We start from the raw sequence: 20,548 nt of genomic DNA, 5'->3' as shown, positions 1-20,548 counted from the left end.
TGCGATTCACTTCGTGACAGGTATCGCTATTGTAATAGCTACCAGAGCATCCACATTTTTGTTGTCAATGTAGGCTTGGCTGGCAATTTAACCCAAAAAAGGGCCAGGGATCTCTCGCTTCTAAACAATAACAGAATAACTGAAGATGTAGTCCAACAAGCTGCTTTGCCATTCAGAAACGGTCTGTTTAAACGTTGACATGTCTTAGAAGCAGATGTCACAACAATGCAGTAAAGAAGAGCACTGTACATAATTTTAGTCAAATAACATATAAAGGGCTTGTCCGGGATTTGAACCCAGGACTTCTCACACCCGAAGCGAGAATCATACGACTAGACCAACGAGCCTACTAGTTCAACATTTGATTTCTTATTTTGGCCTTTTGAGGCGTTTGTTTAGGCTTTTTTGGCTCTTTTGCCTAGTGCACATTCTCAGTCTTGACTACACACATCTATGTATCACGCTTTTATGCACAAATCAGTTGGCATTTGGGCTGAAAAGACAGTAACACAATTCAACTCCTGAAGACTGTACTTGAAAACGTAATGTACCACACGTGCTAGGGAAAATACAGTCGCGGCTTGTCATGCTAATGTAAGAGCAAGATGTGCTAGATCTATGCTCTGTGGACACTGGCTTAACAGCAAATTATTTATTCACCCTCACTCGTCTGCAGTTGCGATTCACTTAGTGAAAGGTATCGCTAGTGTAATAGCTACCAGAGCATCCACATTTTTGTTGTCAATGTAGGCTTGGCTGGCAATTTAACCCAAAAAAGGGCCAGGGATCTCTCGCTTCTAAACAATAACAGAATAACTGAAGATGTAGTCCAACAAGCTGCTTTGCCATTCAGAAACCGTCTGTTTAAACGTTGACATGTCTTAGAAGCAGATGTCACAACAATGCAGTAAAGTAGAGCACTGAACATAGTTTTAGTCAAATAACATGTAAAGGGCTCGTCCGGGATTTGAACTCGGGACCTCTCGCACCCAAAGCGAGAATCATACGCCTAGACCAACGAGCTTACTAGTTCCGTATTTGCTTTCTTATTTTGGCCTTTTGAGGCGTTTATTTTGGCTTTTTTTGGCTCTTTTGCCTAGTGCACAGTCTCAGTCTTGACTACACACATGAATGTATCAAGCCCTTATGCACAAATCAGTTGGCATTTGGGCTGAAAAGACAGTAACACAATTCAACTCCTGGAGACTGTACTTGAAAACGTAATATACCACACGTGCTAGGGAAAATACAGTCCCGTCTTGTCATGCTAATGTAAGAGCCAGATGTGCTAGATCTATGCTCTGTGGACACTGGCTTAACAGCAAATTATTTATTCACCCTCACTCGTCTGCAGTTGCGATTCACTTAGTGAAAGGTATCGCTAGTGTAATAGCTACCAGAGCATCCACATTTTTGTTGTCAATGTAGGCTTGGCTGGCAATTTAACCCAAAAAAGGGCCAGGGATCTCTTGCTTCTAAACAATAACCGAAGCTGTAGTCCAAAAAGTTGCTTTGCCATTCAGAAATGGTCTATTTTAATGTTGACATGTCTTAGATGCAGATGTCACAACAATGCAGTAAAGTAGAGCACTGTACATAGTTTTAGTCAAATAACATATAAAGGGCTCGTCCGGGATTTGAACCCGGGACCTCTCGCACCCAAAGCGAGAATCATACGCCTAGACCAACGAGCCTACTAGTTCAACATTTGCTTTCTTATTTTGGCCTTTTGAGGCGTTTATTTAGGCTTTTTTGGCTCTTTTGCCTAGTGCACATTCTCAGTCTTGACTACACACATCTATGTATCACGCTTTTATGCACAAATCAGTTGTCATTTGGGCTGAAAAGACAGTAACACAATTCAACTCCTGAAGACTGTACTTGAAAACGTAATGTACCACACGTGCTAGGGAAAATACAGTCGCGGCTTGTCATGCTAACGTAAGAGCCAGATGTGCTAGATCTATGCTCTGTGGACACTGGCTTAACAGCAAATTATTTATTCACCCTCACTCGTCTGCAGTTGCGATTCACTTAGTGAAAGGTATCGCTAGTGTAATAGCTACCAGAGCATCCACATTTTTGTTGTCAATGTAGGCTTGGCTGGCAATTTAACCCAAAAAAGGGCCAGGGATCTCTTGCTTCTAAACAATAACCGAAGCTGTAGTCCAAAAAGTTGCTTTGCCATTCAGAAATGGTCTATTTTAATGTTGACATGTCTTAGATGCAGATGTCACAACAATGCAGTAAAGTAGAGCACTGTACATAGTTTTAGTCAAATAACATGTAAAGGGCTCGTCCGGGATTTGAACCCGGGACCTCTCGCACCCAAAGCGAGAATCATACGCCTAGACCAAAAAGCCTACTAGTTCGAGATTTGCTTTCTTATTTTGGCCTTTTGAGGTGTTTATTTTGGCTTTTTTGGCTCTTTTGCCTAGTGCACAGTCTCAGTCTTGACTACACACATGAATGTATCAAGCCCTTATGCACAAATCAGTTGGTATTTGGGCTAAAAAGACAGTAACACAATTCAACTCCTGGAGACTGTACTTGAAAGCGTAATGTACCACACGTGCTAGGGAAAATACAGTCCCGGCTTGTCATGCTAATGTAAGAGCCAGATGTGCTAGATCTATGCTCTGTGGACACTGGCTTAACAGCAAATTATTTATTCACCCTCACTCGTCTGCAGTTGCGATTCACTTAGTGAAAGGTATCGCTAGTGTAATAGCTACCAGAGCATCCACATTTTTGTTGTCAATGTAGGCTTGGCTGGCAATTTAACCCAAAAAAGGGCCAGGGATCTCTTGCTTCTAAACAATAACCGAAGCTGTAGTCCAAAAAGTTGCTTTGCCATTCAGAAATGGTCTATTTTAATGTTGACATGTCTTAGATGCAGATGTCACAACAATGCAGTAAAGTAGAGCACTGTACATAGTTTTAGTCAAATAACATATAAAGGGCTCGTCCGGGATTTGAACACGGGACCTCTCGCACCCAAAGCGAGAATCATACGCCTAGACCAACGAGCCTACTAGTTCCGTATTTGCTTTCTTATTTTGGCCTTTTGAGGCGTTTATTTTGGCTTTTTTTGGCTCTTTTGCCTAGTGCACAGTCTCAGTCTTGACTACACACATGAATGTATCAAGCCCTTATGCACAAATCAGTTGGCATTTGGGCTGAAAAGACAGTAACACAATTCAACTCCTGGAGACTGTACTTGAAAACGTAATATACCACACGTGCTAGGGAAAATACAGTCCCGTCTTGTCATGCTAATGTAAGAGCCAGATGTGCTAGATCTATGCTCTGTGGACACTGGCTTAACAGCAAATTATTTATTCACCCTCACTCGTCTGCAGTTGCGATTCACTTCGTGACAGGTATCGCTATTGTAATAGCTACCAGAGCATCCACATTTTTGTTGTCAATGTAGGCTTGGCTGGCAATTTAACCCAAAAAAGGGCCAGGGATCTCTCGCTTCTAAACAATAACAGAATAACTGAAGATGTAGTCCAACAAGCTGCTTTGCCATTCAGAAACGGTCTGTTTAAACGTTGACATGTCTTAGAAGCAGATGTCACAACAATGCAGTAAAGAAGAGCACTGTACATAATTTTAGTCAAATAACATATAAAGGGCTTGTCCGGGATTTGAACCCAGGACCTCTCACACCCGAAGCGAGAATCATACGACTAGACCAACGAGCCTACTAGTTCAACATTTGATTTCTTATTTTGGCCTTTTGAGGCGTTTGTTTAGGCTTTTTTGGCTCTTTTGCCTAGTGCACATTCTCAGTCTTGACTACACACATCTATGTATCACGCTTTTATGCACAAATCAGTTGGCATTTGGGCTGAAAAGACAGTAACACAATTCAACTCCTGAAGACTGTACTTGAAAACGTAATGTACCACACGTGCTAGGGAAAATACAGTCGCGGCTTGTCATGCTAATGTAAGAGCAAGATGTGCTAGATCTATGCTCTGTGGACACTGGCTTAACAGCAAATTATTTATTCACCCTCACTCGTCTGCAGTTGCGATTCACTTAGTGAAAGGTATCGCTAGTGTAATAGCTACCAGAGCATCCACATTTTTGTTGTCAATGTAGGCTTGGCTGGCAATTTAACCCAAAAAAGGGCCAGGGATCTCTCGCTTCTAAACAATAACAGAATAACTGAAGATGTAGTCCAACAAGCTGCTTTGCCATTCAGAAACCGTCTGTTTAAACGTTGACATGTCTTAGAAGCAGATGTCACAACAATGCAGTAAAGTAGAGCACTGAACATAGTTTTAGTCAAATAACATGTAAAGGGCTCGTCCGGGATTTGAACTCGGGACCTCTCGCACCCAAAGCGAGAATCATACGCCTAGACCAACGAGCTTACTAGTTCCGTATTTGCTTTCTTATTTTGGCCTTTTGAGGCGTTTATTTTGGCTTTTTTTGGCTCTTTTGCCTAGTGCACAGTCTCAGTCTTGACTACACACATGAATGTATCAAGCCCTTATGCACAAATCAGTTGGCATTTGGGCTGAAAAGACAGTAACACAATTCAACTCCTGGAGACTGTACTTGAAAACGTAATATACCACACGTGCTAGGGAAAATACAGTCCCGTCTTGTCATGCTAATGTAAGAGCCAGATGTGCTAGATCTATGCTCTGTGGACACTGGCTTAACAGCAAATTATTTATTCACCCTCACTCGTCTGCAGTTGCGATTCACTTCGTGACAGGTATCGCTATTGTAATAGCTACCAGAGCATCCACATTTTTGTTGTCAATGTAGGCTTGGCTGGCAATTTAACCCAAAAAAGGGCCAGGGATCTCTCGCTTCTAAACAATAACAGAATAACTGAAGATGTAGTCCAACAAGCTGCTTTGCCATTCAGAAACGGTCTGTTTAAACGTTGACATGTCTTAGAAGCAGATGTCACAACAATGCAGTAAAGAAGAGCACTGTACATAATTTTAGTCAAATAACATATAAAGGGCTTGTCCGGGATTTGAACCCAGGACCTCTCACACCCGAAGCGAGAATCATACGACTAGACCAACGAGCCTACTAGTTCAAGATTTGATTTCTTATTTTGGCCTTTTGAGGCGTTTATTTAGGCTTTTTTGGCTCTTTTGCCTAGTGCACATTCTCAGTCTTGACTACACACATCTATGTATCACGCTTTTATGCACAAATCAGTTGTCATTTGGGCTGAAAAGACAGTAACACAATTCAACTCCTGAAGACTGTACTTGAAAACGTAATGTACCACACGTGCTAGGGAAAATACAGTCCCGGCTTGTCATGCTAACGTAAGAGCCAGATGTGCTAGATCTATGCTCTGTGGACACTGGCTTAACAGCAAATTATTTATTCACCCTCACTCGTCTGCAGTTGCGATTCACTTAGTGAAAGGTATCGCTAGTGTAATAGCTACCAGAGCATCCACATTTTTGTTGTCAATGTAGGCTTGGCTGGCAATTTAACCCAAAAAAGGGCCAGGGATCTCTTGCTTCTAAACAATAACCGAAGCTGTAGTCCAAAAAGTTGCTTTGCCATTCAGAAATGGTCTATTTTAATGTTGACATGTCTTAGATGCAGATGTCACAACAATGCAGTAAAGTAGAGCACTGTACATAGCTTTAGTCAAATAACATATAAAGGGCTCTTCCGGGATCTCTCGCACCCAAAGCGAGAATCATACGCCTAGACCAAAAAGCCTACTAGTTCGAGATTTGCTTTCTTATTTTGGCCTTTTGAGGCGTTTATTTTGGCTTTTTTGGCTCTTTTGCCTAGTGCACAGTCTCAGTCTTGACTACACACATGAATGTATCAAGCCCTTATGCACAAATCAGTTGGTATTTGGGCTAAAAAGACAGTAACACAATTCAACTCCTGGAGACTGTACTTGAAAGCGTAATGTACCACACGTGCTAGGGAAAATACAGTCCCGGCTTGTCATGCTAATGTAAGAGCCAGATGTGCTAGATCTATGCTCTGTGGACACTGGCTTAACAGCAAATTATTTATTCACCCTCACTCGTCTGCAGTTGCGATTCACTTAGTGAAAGGTATCGCTAGTGTAATAGCTACCAGAGCATCCACATTTTTGTTGTCAATGTAGGCTTGGCTGGCAATTTAACCCAAAAAAGGGCCAGGGATCTCTTGCTTCTAAACAATAACCGAAGCTGTAGTCCAAAAAGTTGCTTTGCCATTCAGAAATGGTCTATTTTAATGTTGACATGTCTTAGATGCAGATGTCACAACAATGCAGTAAAGTAGAGCACTGTACATAGTTTTAGTCAAATAACATATAAAGGGCTCTTCCGGGATTTGAACCCGGGACCTCTCACACCCGAAGCGAGAATCATACGACTAGACCAACGAGCCTACTAGTTCAACATTTGATTTCTTATTTTGTCCTTTTGAGGCGTTTATTTTGGCTTTTTTGGCTCTTTTGCCTAGTGCACAGTCTCAGTCTTGACTACACACATGAATGTATCAAGCCCTTATGCACAAATCAGTTGGTATTTGGGCTAAAAAGACAGTAACACAATTCAACTCCTGGAGACTGTACTTGAAAGCGTAATGTACCACACGTGCTAGGGAAAATACAGTCCCGGCTTGTCATGCTAATGTAAGAGCCAGATGTGCTAGATCTATGCTCTGTGGACACTGGCTTAACAGCAAATTATTTATTCACCCTCACTCGTCTGCAGTTGCGATTCACTTAGTGAAAGGTATCGCTAGTGTAATAGCTACCAGAGCATCCACATTTTTGTTGTCAATGTAGGCTTGGCTGGCAATTTAACCCAAAAAAGGGCCAGGGATCTCTCGCTTCTAAACAATAACAGAATAACTGAAGATGTAGTCCAACAAGCTGCTTTGCCATTCAGAAATGGTCAATTTTAATGTTGACATGTCTTAGATGCAGATGTCACAACAATGCAGTAAAGTAGAGCACTGTACATAGTTTTAGTCAAATAACATGTAAAGGGCTCGTCCGGGATTTGAACCCGGGACCTCTCGCACCCAAAGCGAGAATCATACGCCTAGACCAAAAAGCCTACTAGTTCGAGATTTGCTTTCTTATTTTGGCCTTTTGAGGTGTTTATTTTGGCTTTTTTGGCTCTTTTGCCTAGTGCACAGTCTCAGTCTTGACTACACACATGAATGTATCAAGCCCTTATGCACAAATCAGTTGGTATTTGGGCTAAAAAGACAGTAACACAATTCAACTCCTGGAGACTGTACTTGAAAGCGTAATGTACCACACGTGCTAGGGAAAATACAGTCCCGGCTTGTCATGCTAATGTAAGAGCCAGATGTGCTAGATCTATGCTCTGTGGACACTGGCTTAACAGCAAATTATTTATTCACCCTCACTCGTCTGCAGTTGCGATTCACTTAGTGAAAGGTATCGCTAGTGTAATAGCTACCAGAGCATCCACATTTTTGTTGTCAATGTAGGCTTGGCTGGCAATTTAACCCAAAAAAGGGCCAGGGATCTCTTGCTTCTAAACAATAACCGAAGCTGTAGTCCAAAAAGTTGCTTTGCCATTCAGAAATGGTCTATTTTAATGTTGACATGTCTTAGATGCAGATGTCACAACAATGCAGTAAAGTAGAGCACTGTACATAGTTTTAGTCAAATAACATATAAAGGGCTCGTCCGGGATTTGAACACGGGACCTCTCGCACCCAAAGCGAGAATCATACGCCTAGACCAACGAGCCTACTAGTTCCGTATTTGCTTTCTTATTTTGGCCTTTTGAGGCGTTTATTTTGGCTTTTTTTGGCTCTTTTGCCTAGTGCACAGTCTCAGTCTTGACTACACACATGAATGTATCAAGCCCTTATGCACAAATCAGTTGGCATTTGGGCTGAAAAGACAGTAACACAATTCAACTCCTGGAGACTGTACTTGAAAACGTAATATACCACACGTGCTAGGGAAAATACAGTCCCGTCTTGTCATGCTAATGTAAGAGCCAGATGTGCTAGATCTATGCTCTGTGGACACTGGCTTAACAGCAAATTATTTATTCACCCTCACTCGTCTGCAGTTGCGATTCACTTAGTGAAAGGTATCGCTAGTGTAATAGCTACCAGAGCATCCACATTTTTGTTGTCAATGTAGGCTTGGCTGGCAATTTAACCCAAAAAAGGGCCAGGGATCTCTCGCTTCTAAACAATAACAGAATAACTGAAGATGTAGTCCAACAAGCTGCTTTGCCATTCAGAAATGGTCAATTTTAATGTTGACATGTCTTAGATGCAGATGTCACAACAATGCAGTAAAGTAGAGCACTGTACATAGTTTTAGTCAAATAACATGTAAAGGGCTCGTCCGGGATTTGAACCCGGGACCTCTCGCACCCAAAGCGAGAATCATACGCCTAGACCAAAAAGCCTACTAGTTCGAGATTTGCTTTCTTATTTTGGCCTTTTGAGGTGTTTATTTTGGCTTTTTTGGCTCTTTTGCCTAGTGCACAGTCTCAGTCTTGACTACACACATGAATGTATCAAGCCCTTATGCACAAATCAGTTGGTATTTGGGCTAAAAAGACAGTAACACAATTCAACTCCTGGAGACTGTACTTGAAAGCGTAATGTACCACACGTGCTAGGGAAAATACAGTCCCGGCTTGTCATGCTAATGTAAGAGCCAGATGTGCTAGATCTATGCTCTGTGGACACTGGCTTAACAGCAAATTATTTATTCACCCTCACTCGTCTGCAGTTGCGATTCACTTAGTGAAAGGTATCGCTAGTGTAATAGCTACCAGAGCATCCACATTTTTGTTGTCAATGTAGGCTTGGCTGGCAATTTAACCCAAAAAAGGGCCAGGGATCTCTTGCTTCTAAACAATAACCGAAGCTGTAGTCCAAAAAGTTGCTTTGCCATTCAGAAATGGTCTATTTTAATGTTGACATGTCTTAGATGCAGATGTCACAACAATGCAGTAAAGTAGAGCACTGTACATAGTTTTAGTCAAATAACATATAAAGGGCTCGTCCGGGATTTGAACACGGGACCTCTCGCACCCAAAGCGAGAATCATACGCCTAGACCAACGAGCCTACTAGTTCCGTATTTGCTTTCTTATTTTGGCCTTTTGAGGCGTTTATTTTGGCTTTTTTTGGCTCTTTTGCCTAGTGCACAGTCTCAGTCTTGACTACACACATGAATGTATCAAGCCCTTATGCACAAATCAGTTGGCATTTGGGCTGAAAAGACAGTAACACAATTCAACTCCTGGAGACTGTACTTGAAAACGTAATATACCACACGTGCTAGGGAAAATACAGTCCCGTCTTGTCATGCTAATGTAAGAGCCAGATGTGCTAGATCTATGCTCTGTGGACACTGGCTTAACAGCAAATTATTTATTCACCCTCACTCGTCTGCAGTTGCGATTCACTTCGTGACAGGTATCGCTATTGTAATAGCTACCAGAGCATCCACATTTTTGTTGTCAATGTAGGCTTGGCTGGCAATTTAACCCAAAAAAGGGCCAGGGATCTCTCGCTTCTAAACAATAACAGAATAACTGAAGATGTAGTCCAACAAGCTGCTTTGCCATTCAGAAACGGTCTGTTTAAACGTTGACATGTCTTAGAAGCAGATGTCACAACAATGCAGTAAAGAAGAGCACTGTACATAATTTTAGTCAAATAACATATAAAGGGCTTGTCCAGGATTTGAACCCAGGACCTCTCACACCCGAAGCGAGAATCATACGACTAGACCAACGAGCCTACTAGTTCAACATTTGATTTCTTATTTTGGCCTTTTGAGGCGTTTGTTTAGGCTTTTTTGGCTCTTTTGCCTAGTGCACATTCTCAGTCTTGACTACACACATCTATGTATCACGCTTTTATGCACAAATCAGTTGGCATTTGGGCTGAAAAGACAGTAACACAATTCAACTCCTGAAGACTGTACTTGAAAACGTAATGTACCACACGTGCTAGGGAAAATACAGTCGCGGCTTGTCATGCTAATGTAAGAGCAAGATGTGCTAGATCTATGCTCTGTGGACACTGGCTTAACAGCAAATTATTTATTCACCCTCACTCGTCTGCAGTTGCGATTCACTTAGTGAAAGGTATCGCTAGTGTAATAGCTACCAGAGCATCCACATTTTTGTTGTCAATGTAGGCTTGGCTGGCAATTTAACCCAAAAAAGGGCCAGGGATCTCTCGCTTCTAAACAATAACAGAATAACTGAAGATGTAGTCCAACAAGCTGCTTTGCCATTCAGAAATGGTCAATTTTAATGTTGACATGTCTTAGATGCAGATGTCACAACAATGCAGTAAAGTAGAGCACTGTACATAGTTTTAGTCAAATAACATGTAAAGGGCTCGTCCGGGATTTGAACCCGGGACCTCTCGCACCCAAAGCGAGAATCATACGCCTAGACCAAAAAGCCTACTAGTTCGAGATTTGCTTTCTTATTTTGGCCTTTTGAGGTGTTTATTTTGGCTTTTTTGGCTCTTTTGCCTAGTGCACAGTCTCAGTCTTGACTACACACATGAATGTATCAAGCCCTTATGCACAAATCAGTTGGTATTTGGGCTAAAAAGACAGTAACACAATTCAACTCCTGGAGACTGTACTTGAAAGCGTAATGTACCACACGTGCTAGGGAAAATACAGTCCCGGCTTGTCATGCTAATGTAAGAGCCAGATGTGCTAGATCTATGCTCTGTGGACACTGGCTTAACAGCAAATTATTTATTCACCCTCACTCGTCTGCAGTTGCGATTCACTTAGTGAAAGGTATCGCTAGTGTAATAGCTACCAGAGCATCCACATTTTTGTTGTCAATGTAGGCTTGGCTGGCAATTTAACCCAAAAAAGGGCCAGGGATCTCTTGCTTCTAAACAATAACCGAAGCTGTAGTCCAAAAAGTTGCTTTGCCATTCAGAAATGGTCTATTTTAATGTTGACATGTCTTAGATGCAGATGTCACAACAATGCAGTAAAGTAGAGCACTGTACATAGTTTTAGTCAAATAACATATAAAGGGCTCGTCCGGGATTTGAACACGGGACCTCTCGCACCCAAAGCGAGAATCATACGCCTAGACCAACGAGCCTACTCGTTCCGTATTTGCTTTCTTATTTTGGCCTTTTGAGGCGTTTATTTTGGCTTTTTTTGGCTCTTTTGCCTAGTGCACAGTCTCAGTCTTGACTACACACATGAATGTATCAAGCCCTTATGCACAAATCAGTTGGCATTTGGGCTGAAAAGACAGTAACACAATTCAACTCCTGGAGACTGTACTTGAAAACGTAATATACCACACGTGCTAGGGAAAATACAGTCCCGTCTTGTCATGCTAATGTAAGAGCCAGATGTGCTAGATCTATGCTCTGTGGACACTGGCTTAACAGCAAATTATTTATTCACCCTCACTCGTCTGCAGTTGCGATTCACTTAGTGAAAGGTATCGCTAGTGTAATAGCTACCAGAGCATCCACATTTTTGTTGTCAATGTAGGCTTGGCTGGCAATTTAACCCAAAAAAGGGCCAGGGATCTCTCGCTTCTAAACAATAACAGAATAACTGAAGATGTAGTCCAACAAGCTGCTTTGCCATTCAGAAATGGTCAATTTTAATGTTGACATGTCTTAGATGCAGATGTCACAACAATGCAGTAAAGTAGAGCACTGTACATAGTTTTAGTCAAATAACATGTAAAGGGCTCGTCCGGGATTTGAACCCGGGACCTCTCGCACCCAAAGCGAGAATCATACGCCTAGACCAAAAAGCCTACTAGTTCGAGATTTGCTTTCTTATTTTGGCCTTTTGAGGTGTTTATTTTGGCTTTTTTGGCTCTTTTGCCTAGTGCACAGTCTCAGTCTTGACTACACACATGAATGTATCAAGCCCTTATGCACAAATCAGTTGGTATTTGGGCTAAAAAGACAGTAACACAATTCAACTCCTGGAGACTGTACTTGAAAGCGTAATGTACCACACGTGCTAGGGAAAATACAGTCCCGGCTTGTCATGCTAATGTAAGAGCCAGATGTGCTAGATCTATGCTCTGTGGACACTGGCTTAACAGCAAATTATTTATTCACCCTCACTCGTCTGCAGTTGCGATTCACTTAGTGAAAGGTATCGCTAGTGTAATAGCTACCAGAGCATCCACATTTTTGTTGTCAATGTAGGCTTGGCTGGCAATTTAACCCAAAAAAGGGCCAGGGATCTCTTGCTTCTAAACAATAACCGAAGCTGTAGTCCAAAAAGTTGCTTTGCCATTCAGAAATGGTCTATTTTAATGTTGACATGTCTTAGATGCAGATGTCACAACAATGCAGTAAAGTAGAGCACTGTACATAGTTTTAGTCAAATAACATATAAAGGGCTCGTCCGGGATTTGAACACGGGACCTCTCGCACCCAAAGCGAGAATCATACGCCTAGACCAACGAGCCTACTAGTTCCGTATTTGCTTTCTTATTTTGGCCTTTTGAGGCGTTTATTTTGGCTTTTTTTGGCTCTTTTGCCTAGTGCACAGTCTCAGTCTTGACTACACACATGAATGTATCAAGCCCTTATGCACAAATCAGTTGGCATTTGGGCTGAAAAGACAGTAACACAATTCAACTCCTGGAGACTGTACTTGAAAACGTAATATACCACACGTGCTAGGGAAAATACAGTCCCGTCTTGTCATGCTAATGTAAGAGCCAGATGTGCTAGATCTATGCTCTGTGGACACTGGCTTAACAGCAAATTATTTATTCACCCTCACTCGTCTGCAGTTGCGATTCACTTCGTGACAGGTATCGCTATTGTAATAGCTACCAGAGCATCCACATTTTTGTTGTCAATGTAGGCTTGGCTGGCAATTTAACCCAAAAAAGGGCCAGGGATCTCTCGCTTCTAAACAATAACAGAATAACTGAAGATGTAGTCCAACAAGCTGCTTTGCCATTCAGAAACGGTCTGTTTAAACGTTGACATGTCTTAGAAGCAGATGTCACAACAATGCAGTAAAGAAGAGCACTGTACATAATTTTAGTCAAATAACATATAAAGGGCTTGTCCAGGATTTGAACCCAGGACCTCTCACACCCGAAGCGAGAATCATACGACTAGACCAACGAGCCTACTAGTTCAACATTTGATTTCTTATTTTGGCCTTTTGAGGCGTTTGTTTAGGCTTTTTTGGCTCTTTTGCCTAGTGCACATTCTCAGTCTTGACTACACACATCTATGTATCACGCTTTTATGCACAAATCAGTTGGCATTTGGGCTGAAAAGACAGTAACACAATTCAACTCCTGAAGACTGTACTTGAAAACGTAATGTACCACACGTGCTAGGGAAAATACAGTCGCGGCTTGTCATGCTAATGTAAGAGCAAGATGTGCTAGATCTATGCTCTGTGGACACTGGCTTAACAGCAAATTATTTATTCACCCTCACTCGTCTGCAGTTGCGATTCACTTAGTGAAAGGTATCGCTAGTGTAATAGCTACCAGAGCATCCACATTTTTGTTGTCAATGTAGGCTTGGCTGGCAATTTAACCCAAAAAAGGGCCAGGGATCTCTCGCTTCTAAACAATAACAGAATAACTGAAGATGTAGTCCAACAAGCTGCTTTGCCATTCAGAAACCGTCTGTTTAAACGTTGACATGTCTTAGAAGCAGATGTCACAACAATGCAGTAAAGTAGAGCACTGAACATAGTTTTAGTCAAATAACATGTAAAGGGCTCGTCCGGGATTTGAACTCGGGACCTCTCGCACCCAAAGCGAGAATCATACGCCTAGACCAACGAGCTTACTAGTTCCGTATTTGCTTTCTTATTTTGGCCTTTTGAGGCGTTTATTTTGGCTTTTTTTGGCTCTTTTGCCTAGTGCACAGTCTCAGTCTTGACTACACACATGAATGTATCAAGCCCTTATGCACAAATCAGTTGGCATTTGGGCTGAAAAGACAGTAACACAATTCAACTCCTGGAGACTGTACTTGAAAACGTAATATACCACACGTGCTAGGGAAAATACAGTCCCGTCTTGTCATGCTAATGTAAGAGCCAGATGTGCTAGATCTATGCTCTGTGGACACTGGCTTAACAGCAAATTATTTATTCACCCTCACTCGTCTGCAGTTGCGATTCACTTCGTGACAGGTATCGCTATTGTAATAGCTACCAGAGCATCCACATTTTTGTTGTCAATGTAGGCTTGGCTGGCAATTTAACCCAAAAAAGGGCCAGGGATCTCTCGCTTCTAAACAATAACAGAATAACTGAAGATGTAGTCCAACAAGCTGCTTTGCCATTCAGAAACGGTCTGTTTAAACGTTGACATGTCTTAGAAGCAGATGTCACAACAATGCAGTAAAGAAGAGCACTGTACATAATTTTAGTCAAATAACATATAAAGGGCTTGTCCGGGATTTGAACCCAGGACCTCTCACACCCGAAGCGAGAATCATACGACTAGACCAACGAGCCTACTAGTTCAAGATTTGATTTCTTATTTTGGCCTTTTGAGGCGTTTATTTAGGCTTTTTTGGCTCTTTTGCCTAGTGCACATTCTCAGTCTTGACTACACACATCTATGTATCACGCTTTTATGCACAAATCAGTTGTCATTTGGGCTGAAAAGACAGTAACACAATTCAACTCCTGAAGACTGTACTTGAAAACGTAATGTACCACACGTGCTAGGGAAAATACAGTCCCGGCTTGTCATGCTAACGTAAGAGCCAGATGTGCTAGATCTATGCTCTGTGGACACTGGCTTAACAGCAAATTATTTATTCACCCTCACTCGTCTGCAGTTGCGATTCACTTAGTGAAAGGTATCGCTAGTGTAATAGCTACCAGAGCATCCACATTTTTGTTGTCAATGTAGGCTTGGCTGGCAATTTAACCCAAAAAAGGGCCAGGGATCTCTTGCTTCTAAACAATAACCGAAGCTGTAGTCCAAAAAGTTGCTTTGCCATTCAGAAATGGTCTATTTTAGATCACGTGACGCGCTCATGGGTCCGCACGCACGTTGACGGCGCTCCGCGACCCCAGCTCCTTTTGGTGGATTTATGTTTATGTATATTCATTCTGGCACTGCTTTCAGACGATATTTCTGATTCTCCTTTATGGCCTCCACTCGAAAACAGCTTAACCTGACTCCAACGTCCTCTCCAACAAAGAAGAAACCGAAATCAAACGGCCCCGCGGTCCAAACTAATATGGCGACAGCGGACGCCATAACCAGACTAGAGGGTATCCTGAAAAGTGAGCTAGCAGCTCTAAGGGCAGACTTCTCCTCTCACATGAGCACAGTACAATCGCTGTGTTCGAAATTCGACCAGTTAACGGGCGAACAGAGAGCACAGAAGAAAACCCTTAATGATCACGCGCGCCGACTGGAAGTTCTCGAGCAACAGGTGGTGGATTTGCAGGACCGCAGCAGGCGCAATAATCTCCGGTTAGTGGGGCTGCCTGAGGGAGCCGAAAAGGATGACCCGGTAGGCTTCATCAAGAGGTCGTTACAGCAGTGGTTTCCACCGCTAACGGGTAAAGAAATAGAAGTCGAGCGGGCTCATCGCATATATAGTAAGACCAGCACTGATCGACAGAAACCGAGAGTCTTCATTTTTAAGCTCCTCCGCTATGGAGATAGAGAGCTGATCCTACGCGAAGCGAGGAAGAACGGGCCGGTAAAGTTCAATGGCGGCCCCATGCTTAGCTTTTTTCCTGACTTTTCTCCTTCCACGGCCAAGAAGCGGAGCTCCTTTACCGCGGTTCGGAGGGAGATGAGGGAGGCAGGCATTCAGAACTTTCTCATTTTTCCGGCGACTCTTAAGGTCTTACTCAACGGAGAAGTTAAAATGCTGAGTGATCCAGAGGATGCACGCAGGCTTCTCAACTCTCACATCCGACCAACCGGCTCAGACATGGAGACCCTTTAAGTCTGTACACAACATTGCAATTTGAGAGGTAGCTGTGACTGAGTGTTTACTTTCGGTTTGTTAACCATATGTTCGGGGATCGGAAAGTAGAAATTCGAGTGTTCCGTATAACTCCTGTTATCCCACTGTTCTAATATGTTCTTACCCGCGGTTGATATGACTTGTTAAAATGGAGTGGATTTCATGTTTTCAATTTGTAACAGTGGATGCCTTTACTGCCTTGATTATATAACGGTTGACAAGTTAAGGGGGCTGGGGTCAGCGCCCTTGATGTGTATAGACCAATGTGGTTGCCACGGATTGCTGAAGGGGAGGGAGGCATACCTGGGCTATTAGTTCGCCCAGGTTGCAATAGTTTTATGGGAAGGGCATTCTTTGGGATTCTGTTGTTATTGGGGGGGGTTCGGGGGTGGGTTCCTGACAGACTCCAGTTTAATTATGTGGTATATTCTACTTGTGCTTTCTGGGATGCGGTTATGTTTACAGTGCAATTAATATTCGATAGCTATGACTGACTTAAATATCCTAAGCTGGAATGTTAACGGTCTGAATGAGCCTCATAAGCGTACGAGCTGCTTAGAATTACTGAGACGGAAAAAGATTGATTTGGCCCTAATTCAAGAATCACATCTAAAAGAAGAAGATGTTTACAGGTGCAATAATAAATTTTACGAAGTGATTTCTCACTCTGCTGCGGGCAGTAAAACTAGGGGAGTGATGATTATGATACGTAGGACATTACAAATTTCTATTTTGGAAAAGGGCGGAGATACTGAGGGTAGAATAGCTCACGTAAAGACTTTGGTCGCTAATAGAAAGATTGCATTTTTGTCTGTTTATGCCCCCTCTACTGGAGACCCAAGTTTCTATTCTATGTTATCTGCTTATCTCTTGAACTTGTCAGACTGTGAGGTGGTGCTGGGGGCAGATATGAATGCAGTTATATCGCATAATCTAGATCGATCCGGAGAAAATGAATCTCATATGCAGAAGACCTGTGCAGAGAAACTCAGACAATGTATATCTTCATCCTCACTAGTGGATCTTTGGCGCTCTCTAAACCCGTCCCTAAAAAAATTCACATTTTTGTCATCTAGACACAGGACATACTCTCGAATAGATTATATGTTTATATCTAGAACTCTTCTTCCATTAGCACCCAAGGCTGATATTTGGGTTATGACTCTATCAGACCATAACAGTAATTTCCTTAGATTAGTTATAACACCTAAGCCACCAAGAGCACCACGTTGGCGCTTTAATACCAAATTATTACAAGATAAAGATTATTGTGCACAGTTCAAAAATGAACTGAAGGAGTTTATCACAATAAATCAGGGCTCGGTGGATGACCCACGTATACTCTGGGATGCGATAAAGGGTCTAATCAGAAATAACTCAATATCATATGCTTCATGGAATAATAAACAACGGCTTAAAAAGATAACTGATCTTGAAGAGCAACTAAAAACTTTAGAGAACTCTAATCAGACCCTATACTCGGACGATACAGCAAAGGAAATTTTTGTTATAAAGCAAGAACTTAATCAGTTACTTAGACACAAGGCAGAATTTCTTATACAAAGATCAAGGCAAAATTATTACTTTCATGGAAGTAGGCCAAGCCACTTACTGGCTCTGAGATTGCGTAGTAACGAGAAATTTGCTAATATCTCAGCTATTAAATCTACATCCGGTGTGATCATGTTAGACGAAGCCGATATTAATGAAACATTCCGGTCTTTTTACTCAGAATTATACACATCTGAGGTAAACTCAAAAACTGACGCCACCTTAGCTTTTATTTCCTCCCTTAACATACCACATATCACAGAATCAGAGGCAAATTCACTAGCTGAACCAATAACTCTAGACGAATTAAAATATGCACTTCAATGTATGAATAAAGGCAAATCGCCCGGTTTAGATGGAATCCCCAACGAATTTTATTTAACTTTCTGGACTGAGTTGGGCCCTCTGTTATTAGAAATGATACTATATTCCATTGAAAAAGGGTTTTTTCGTCAACAAGTTAATATGGCCGTCATAACTGTTCTTCTAAAGAAGGACAAAGACCCCACTTCGTGTGCTAGCTATCGCCCACTCTCCTTAATAGGCTCTGACATAAAATTATATGCTAAAGTTTTGGCTTGCCGATTAGAGACATACATGACTAAATTGGTCCAGCAGGATCAAACTGGTTTCATTAAATCACGTAACGCCTCAGATAATCTTAGACGCTTGCTACACATTATCCACTCCTCGGAACAAACAGATTCCCATCAGGCAGTTTTTTCCTTAGACGCTCTTAAAGCATTTGATAGACTTGAATGGGATTATTTATGGCTGGTCTTAGAAAAAATGGGGCTTGGCTCGAATTTTATTGACATGATTAAAGTTCTGTATTTCAATCCAACAGCAGTCATTTTAACAGGACGAACTTGCTCTCGACCATTTCAGTTAGGTAGAGGGACCCGTCAGGGATGCCCCCTTTCTCCTCTACTATTTGCTTTATCCCTTGAACCCCTCGCACAGGCCGTCCGTCAGTCTACACTGATCTCACCGATAATCATTAACAACACTCTTCATCACATATCTTTATACGCAGATGATATATTGTTGTTTGTGGATAGACCAAACAGCTCCATCACTCATATTCTGACCCTCTTTGACAATTTTAGTCTTCTCTCCGGTTATAAGATTAATTGGAATAAGTCTTGCTTTCTCCCAATTAATTTCGATCCCAGTACTGAGAAACTCCCCAGTATTATCTCTGTCGTCAGCTCCTTTAAATACCTTGGAATAGAAATTTTCCCGTCTTTAATTGACATTGCGGCGAAAAATTTTAATAGCATTTTATCTAAGATTGACGCTGATCTCTCTAATTGGTCTCATTTTCCTAATTCCCTGCATGCACGGGTCTCTGCAGTTAAGATGAATATCCTTCCTCGCATTAATTTTTATTCATATATGATCCCTCTTCCTCCGCCAATTGGGTTCTGGGATAAACTTAAATCCAAATTGTCTCATTACATTTGGAATGGGAAACGTCCACGTATCAAACAATCAACTCTTCAGCGTAGTAAACTGGAGGGAGGCCTCTCTCTTCCAAACTTTAAACTATACGCTCAAGCTTTTGTCCTACGTCCACTGGCAGTGTGGTTTAATTCACATCTTTGTACCTCATGGCGTTCCATCGAAGAAACGCTGGTTGCACCACACACCCTTGAGGAACTGTTATTTAGTGGGATATCCATTAGACAATGTAAACTACGCTTTGGCCCCATAATATCGTATTCGATGTCCGTATGGAGAGCCGTTGAGAAAATGACTGGATCAGTCGTTAAATGGCATCGGCATTCCCCGCTTTTCCGCAATTATAATCTTCTCTCTGCTAATGCTCCCTTATGTTGCCCGCAATGGTCTCAGAAACACATTAGAAGAATTTGTGACTTATATAATGATGAAGGCCTAAAATCTTTTCAGGAACTTCAGTCTCAGTTTAACATACCAGCTACTTCTTTTTTTATGTATTTACGCATCAGGTCAGTACTCCGTGCAATTGGGATTCTAACTAACGCCAATCTGCCCATACACCCTTTACGTAAACAAATTTTGCAGGGTGACCATACCCCAAATTCAGTATCTAACATTTACTCCTTTCTACTCAAATCTACTTACACTGCTCTGGGTATTATCCCAGTATGGAAAAAAGATCTAGACACAGATTTACAAGACATTCTGACTGAACATATCTGGGGTCTAACATTTACATCCTCTAAAAATCCGAATCACCAAGTAATTCACTGGAAATTTATACACAGAGCATACTTAACTCCTTTAAAACGATATCATATGCACTTGACTAGCTCTCCCCTGTGTGATTCTTGTTCCCTAGGGGAATTAGGAACTTTTATGCACTATTTTTGGTCCTGCCCATCATTATCAGCATTCTGGAATCAGCTTACATCTGACATATCAGAGCTGATTGAGAGACACCTCCTTTTAACCCCGGACTTAATTTTTTTAAATAACATCTCAAGCCTCAACTTGACACTATGGCAGAGGAATCTACTACTTGCAGCTCTTACCGCAGCAAAACTTCTACTAACCAAACGCTGGAACCCTGCATGTAAGCTGCACAGAAGTGCTTGGACCCAAACCTTATTGGACATAATATCTATGGAACTCTCTACAGCTCGTATACACGGGGCCAACGCCAGGACTTTGGGAAGATGGCGTGACGCTTTTGATAGGGCGAAACTGCTTCTCCTGCACAAGTGAACTCTCATTATTTTGGAGATTGATGACAGCAATGTTTCTTAATATGACTGTTTATTGATTTGTTCGGGTGGGGTCTGTCGGTGGGGGGGGGGGGGGGGGGGGGGTGGGAGGCGGGAGGGATGGGAGGGAAAAGGAAAAAATCAATAAAACAATCGTTCACAAAAAAGAAATGGTCTATTTTAATGTTGACATGTCTTAGATGCAGATGTCACAACAATGCAGTAAAGTAGAGCACTGTACATAGCTTTAGTCAAATAACATATAAAGGGCTCTTCCGGGATCTCTCGCACCCAAAGCGAGAATCATACGCCTAGACC

At 42.0% G+C, this 20,548-nt stretch overlaps 1 non-coding gene across 1 annotated transcript; it reads right to left on the bottom strand.

The window, feature by feature from the left end:
- Positions 1–1,622: 1,622 nt before the first annotated feature.
- trnap-ugg (transfer RNA proline (anticodon UGG)) lies at positions 1,623–1,694 on the bottom strand. Its single transcript has one exon. It is a non-coding gene; the product is annotated as a tRNA-Pro (tRNA).
- Between the last annotated feature and the right edge of the window lie 18,854 nt (positions 1,695–20,548).

This window comes from Brachyhypopomus gauderio, chromosome 8 (genome assembly GCF_052324685.1).
Source record: "Brachyhypopomus gauderio isolate BG-103 chromosome 8, BGAUD_0.2, whole genome shotgun sequence".
NCBI lineage: Eukaryota > Metazoa > Chordata > Actinopteri > Gymnotiformes > Hypopomidae > Brachyhypopomus > Brachyhypopomus gauderio.
This window is presented reverse-complemented; position numbering and strand designations above follow the sequence as displayed.